The sequence below is a fragment of the Peromyscus californicus genome, unplaced genomic scaffold (assembly GCF_007827085.1).
Source record: "Peromyscus californicus insignis strain IS unplaced genomic scaffold, ASM782708v3 Scaffold_18__1_contigs__length_77618521, whole genome shotgun sequence".
NCBI classification, from domain to species: Eukaryota; Metazoa; Chordata; class Mammalia; order Rodentia; family Cricetidae; genus Peromyscus; species Peromyscus californicus.
Window position 1 is genome coordinate 50,869,046 of NW_026294480.1, and position 6,805 is coordinate 50,875,850.

Sequence of the window (6,805 nt, forward strand, 5' to 3'; positions counted from 1 at the left end):
TAGAAACTGCTCAAACTAGAAAACAAAAATCCTGTCAGGAAAAGCCAGGTAGTAAATGGATTCCTACTAAAAAGCAATTTGGGGGCCACAAAGGTTTAAAAAGTCATGGGGGAGAAGTGGCATCATTGTCATTTGAGAATGGCTGATGACCGGCTTTCCTTGGCTACAGTGGGGAGTGGGGAACACTGCAATTGCTGAATCAGGTCTTTCCTCTAAATTCCACACACAGCATGCACTGCACAACAATTCTGTTACAAAATACTTGCTTTCTACTCAGAATTGAGGACGAGCTACCAATAGAAACAAATCAATACTAACACAACAGGAGCCGAACAATTCCAGTTGTGGATAGCACACATTTTGCAGAATTATGCCAAACAAAGGAACTGAATAGGCTGTGGGGGAAGCACATGAGTGAGAGTTGAGTGAAATCTTTGATGCATCAAGTGTTAATTCAGACATGGTACTGTATGTATGTAGTAATACACCACTACATTTTATTTCTAAGATATTAGTGCCCTGGCAAAGCATTTGGTTAACCATGGAGAAAAATGCACAGCAAATAAATGCCCCAGCCTTGTAGAGTCCGATGCTGATGGCCTTTGCTGACCATTCCCTTGCCCCAGACCAGGTCCTGCTGCAGGGACTTACAGCAGGACCACCTGCCTGCTGTACTTCCAACACTTGGCAGCAAAATGAAGGACCCAGAAAGACAAGGAACATGGAAAAGAGATACGTGTTCAGTAGGAATTTAAAAGGCAGGGAAATGAGACACATCACCCATCCACATCCCAGACATGTGGGCAAGTCCCTCAAATCACTGCTAGATTAAACACTGTCACACCAGATTCAACAACAGCAACTAACACTGTCACACCTAGACATACTTACTTCACTAACCCAGAAGTACAATGCATGGAAATTTCAAGACTAGTTGGAAAAGAAAAATCACCAGAAGAAAATTCAATGAAAACAGCTCTTCATTTCACATATCCCAAGGACCGACACAAACTCTCTCTCCACCCAGGCAACCATGCCACTTGTGGGTGGACAGGAATGCCCCTGATGAAGGACACCAAATGGCTTTCCAGAGGAACTTCAAACACTTTCTTTTGAGCCATAAACCAGGCCCCTGTGGATTCATGTGGCCCTGTAAGGCTATGTATGTAGCCCTGAGACCATGCCCTTCCTTCCCAGACAATGTCAGACACAGAAAATCTGCCATGTTACATTTTATATTTTGAGATATGGAATCATTTTATAAATTCTCTTGAGGTAATTAGCTATCAAAATGGTTTCTGCCAAGATTTCACACTAGCTTAAAATTCGATTTAGTCTTTTTCACATTTCTCTACGGTGGTTGGCACCTTGATGTATTACATAAAGCCACCTTCTCTGTCAGTCAGTATGGTAGCAGCTATACAGTAAGCCTTCCCCCTACCATAGCCTCTTCGTTCCCCAGTGAACAAATGAGATGTCAATACTGCCCTTTTACAAAGAGTTTGGAAGGATACAGAACTTCTGTAAACTGCAGTGTGAGAAGTTCAGGTTTGCTTATGAAGAGTAATTAAAAGGAGTGTTTGAGAGTTAAGCACAGGATTCAAACTGAAGACTTTTACTGCTGGGTCAGGATATTCATGCTGCTTCCTCCTCTGGGTCCCCTTCATTGAGTATCACAAAGGTTTCGTCTGGAACAAGGTAGATGTCTACAGTCCTCTCCAATATGGGTCACACCCTAACATTCTCCTGGCATATCTATGTAATGTCCCTTAGCTTTCTGACTGTCTTTGGCAGGAAACTTCTCTTTGACTGGCTGCATCAATTTGGCTGGTTTGACATCCTGGCTGCCTACACTCAAGTTCTTTGCTAGCCCTCCAGGACCAGCTTAGGAACTGTGGCAGCTATTCGTGTTGAAATGATCTGTGGTGTTGCCCTGTGAGAGCTGAAAGGCTTCTTCCATGTATTCAAAGCTGAGGCCACAAGGGAAGGAGCCATTGCGGTTTCTTGACCTTGTCAAGCACTTACACATCATAATGTTTTTCATCATAGTTCACATAAAAACAAAACAAAACCTTAAGCCACTGAACGAATTCAAAATTGCCCTGAAACTTTCCTTTTACTAACTTGTCTGTAGAAATTATGCTGTCAACACCCCTCCTTGTGAAACCTGCTGGTAGTGTTTTGAAGTTCTGGATACATTGGTGTTCTAGCTGGGCTTGGAACTTCCCTTCCTTTGAGGCAATGGAGCCAGGGGAATAACATGTCTGTAAGCTGAGAGTACACAGCCCCTGAGCATAGCTGTCCGTCCTCTTTGTCTGATCAAACTGCAGAGATCCTTGGATCCAGGCCAGCATGTCACATCAATTGAGGTTTAAGACTGGTGAGTGACACCATCATCCAGTGCCATACTGGCCACACTGGTGCAGGTTCCTTGCTCATTTCTTTCTAACTGTCCCATCCTCGCCTGCATGGTGATGTCACATAGACCCCGAGTGACACATCAAGGTAAAAGTCATTTATTTTGATCCAGTTCAAGTCATTTCAATTACACTGAAACTGAACATTCTTGTAAACCTATTAAATGCTCAGAGGAGGGTTTCCTGCTATAAATACAAGGTTTATAATAAAATGACGATTAATAATTACTTTCCTTACTCTGATACAAAGGTATTCTCCACATTTACAATGTTATTTATTATTGATAATATCTCAGTCAAGTCTTTCCATGACATCCATTGTATAGAAGAAGAAATCAAGGATTATAGAAATAAAGCCACCCAAAGACTGAAAGCTAGTTCTTGGTGCTGATGTATAGAGCCAAGATGACCACAGGGATGGAACTTCTTCAGTTTGGAGGGCTCTCTGGTTTCAAGGAGCCAAGGCTTATGCAAAAGGCAATCAAACATTAACACATACATAGTAGTTAGAGTAATGGCTCAGTGAAAACATGGAAGAAGATGTGAGGTCAGAGAAGGTGACTCAGAAGAGCGACTCTTGACCAGTCTTTCCCTGATGAACAAGGGTGTACCACAAGGTTAGAGCACTTAGCACTAGAATAACACTTGCTGTACAGCCAATACTCTTCCTTCATTCCATAGAGCTGTGGGGTTGGGGACATGGCTTAATGCTAAAGCACTTGTCAAGCATGTTCAGGGTCATGGGTTTGATCTGTATCCCCATAAAGAAAAAACAATAAAGACCACAAAAACAGCACGGACTGCTTGTCTCTAGTCTAACATTCATCTTCTGTCTCAATGACTCTTTTGTTCCACCCAGCCTCTCCACTTTGAAGGCAAGTTTCTTGAGAGATAATGGTCACTTTTTTTATCCTAAGATCTGAATCACTGACTGAAAAGCAGAAGCACACACACACACACACACACACACACACACACACACACACACACACACACACACACACGTTGGATGAACAGAGAAGCCTTCAAAGAAGTTAAAGAATGAACAAATATGATAAAAATATGATGAATGAAATTCTCAAAGAGCTATTAAAATATATTATATTTTGAAAAAGAAGTTAGAAATACCCATAGGAGAGGTAAATTCTGGTTCTTCATGACTTGATAAGTAAGCATATGAAATTCAGGTTATTGTCCCAACAACCTCTGATTCCATTAGAAAGGTCTTGATGATGGTGTTGATATTTGGGGTAGAAGAAAGGAAGAAAGAACAACTCCCATGTCAGACTTCAAAGATGGTCCATTCCTATCCAAGCTGCCTTTCTAGTTTAGATTCCGAGCAACCAAGGTATGCTTCATTTTCAATGCAACTCTCCCCAAATGACATTATTCTCTGTAGATTATCAGTTTCCTTGAGGTTTGTGAATATTTTATTTAATTTGATGTCGTGAAGACTACAGTTTAGGTAGAGAAGCTGTTTTGTAGTTTGGGGCGTAATTTCTTAATGAAGCAGCCATCCTCAGAGGTGCATTTGTGTATCAGGTGGTGGGAGTTGAATCCAGAAACCCCATGAAGAGACACGACGCTACTAATCCGTGTTAGCCTCCTATTGCAGCCGTAAAATGTTACCTCAAATTCGGTTGCTCACAGCAATAGAGACACACTTTTTTTTTTATCACAGTTTTGGGAAGCAGAAGGACAAATGACAATATCCTCAAGGCTACACTCCCTCTGAAGGTTCCAGGAGGAATTCTATCCTTTACTTTGTCTAGCTTCTAGTGTTTCAGGTGGACTATGGCTGGAGGCCCTGTAACCATTCTCCACCCAGTCTCCAAAGATCCCCATATTCTTCAGCCCATCCTCTCTGTGTCCTCTACACGGTTGTTAATTTAGGGTGATCTCATACAACAGTCTTTGATTTAATTACATCCAGATCATTTTCAAAATGAGGTTTGATCTACAGGCTTCAGGGATTAGAATATAGTCCTATCTTTTGCAGGGCAGGATGCACACCACTACCCTATTATATGACCCATGGTTAGAAGACTCAAAGATAGTAGAGTTACCTCCTCAGGGAAAATGATGGGCATTTCCTCTTACCTCCTTTACTACAAGAGGAACATTGATTATTTCACAATCATGTTTTAGAGGTCAAAGAAAGGATCTCATATTGACAGGACACATTTCAGTTCTACCTAGGAGATATGCTCTGATGACTTTCAATATGCAGTGTTTTAATATGTTTGAGTTAGCTCAGTATGTTAAAAGGTGTAATATTTTTACACAAAAGTCCTATAGTTCTTTCTGGCTCCTCTCACAGAGTCAGATCCCTCCACTTTCCTCTGAGCAGCATGGTTGGCGGTTGCTCCTTATGACAAGGTTGCAGTCCTCACTACGGCTTCCTGCATATCTCATGACCATCGTACTAGCTGCTTGGCCCTGAGAGCCTTGGCTAGGCAGTTTCTATCCATGGGCACAGTGCAGAGGGCAGCTCATCACTGGGACAGAAATACAAGCAGTGGTTCTGACTCGTGGAGTTAAACTCTGGACGCTGTTCACAAAAGAGCTTGCACAGAGAAGGACCATTTTCAAATCACTTGATGTATTTACGAGTAGCCAAATCCATAATCCAAAGATCTACATTCCTGTTAGTCTAGGATGGAACACACAGTTTAATATGTTTCCCTAATCAGAGCAGTTTAACTTCTTTCAAGCTTAGTCTTGTGTAAACACGATTTATAATCTGGAGTTTTGCAGCATCAACATAGTTCCAGAAGACTTGCTTATTGCTTTTTGGACTATGTGTTTTATCTCTGTTTTATAATACCACTTATATAACATGATGAATATCTTCCTGCTGCTGGGAAAATTCTTTTGTTGCAACTTATACCCACAGCGTTCCACTGAGCTAACTCTTCTAGTGCTGCATTGCCCACACTCCTTTCCTGAGACACATGGGGAGTGAGGATCGCTTTTTAAAGTGTGTGTGTTTGTGTGTATGTGTGTGTGTGTGTGTGTGTGTGTGTGTGTGTGTGTGTGTGTGTGTGTGTTTAACAGATACCCACTGGTTTTCTTCGCTTTTAAAGTTTAGATCATGCCAAGTCAGGGACAGCCTTGAACTACAGAGCTATGTAGAGACCTTCAACACTAATCTACTATTCACAATTAGACTGGCAGTTGGCAGTGAATGAGTAAGGAAGCATTGACCTTGAGGTGTTCCGAGGGAGGGAGGGAGGTATTTTCCCTGGGATTAACTGTTCTTACACAGTTTTCCCTACGCCGTCCTCAGCTTTTTTAAAGGGCATGGTTTCCATCTGTAGAAGGGAGATAATATTTCAGGTGGACTATTTTAATGATGAACAAACTCAGATTCCCCTTTTGTATGCTTCTTTAGATAGAGTCTGATATGAGAGTCATGCATACCCACTTTTTTAGTGGGCCAAAGCTGCCACATCTTTGGATATTGAAGATGTACTTGGCCTATATTGTGTGTGTGCATATGCATGCATGCGTGTACATGTCTTCCTGTGTACCTGTGTGTGTAAGAGGACTTACATGTGTGAATGTATAGGCCCAAAGTTGATGTTGTGTGTTTTCCTTAATTGCTTTCCAACTTACTGTTTTGAGACAGGTATCTCATTGAACTAACAAGACCTTAGGATCACTTATCTCCCGCCTTCTACCACCTGCGGTGCTGGAGTTATAGGTGCTGCGACCACACCCAAAAGCATCCTTATGTGGGTGCTGGGCATCCACACTTGTGCCCTCATTCTTGTGCAGGAGCATCTGGGCCATCTCCCCAATTGCCTTGATATCAAATTTGATATACATTTGCAGGGACAATATAGATGAAGTGACTTGTTAGGTAAGGTATGAATTACACAGAAAGCAATATTTGAGGTACATATGAAGTTAACTCTTAAGTATCTCAGCCAAATTAGACTCAGTGGGGGGGTGTAAGACTATCAACCAACTGTATTACAACTCACTGGACAGATACCTGCTTTGTCATGCCCATGGAAGCACTGTTTTTATAGCACACAAGATAAAGAAGTAGCCACCTTAAAAAAAAATACATAGATAACATCTCTCCAAAGGGGCATCTTGCTGTACTTCAGTGGCTCATGTGGGCACATCCACCCATTTCACTAACATTGCCTCTGAAGAAATTCTTTGAAGCAAGGTAAAACAAATAAACTTAGTTTTGATCTTTTATTTGAAATTTGAAAGAGCTTGATGGTCAAGGGCTGTCACAGATCCTCAAGAGTGCGTGGAGAGTTCTCTGTGTTAATTTACCATGGGAAATGCTTACCTAAGATCCTGGAGATATGGACTAGGTTGAGCAACAGGCAGGAGGCAGAGGGAAAAAATGCTGAATAGCAAGACCT

General features: G+C 41.7%; 1 pseudogene; it reads right to left on the reverse strand.

Moving 5' to 3' along the window:
* Positions 1 to 1,635: 1,635 nt before the first annotated feature.
* On the reverse strand, positions 1,636 to 6,212 carry LOC128113171 (microtubule-associated protein RP/EB family member 1-like; annotated as a pseudogene).
* Positions 6,213 to 6,805: the final 593 nt, after the last annotated feature.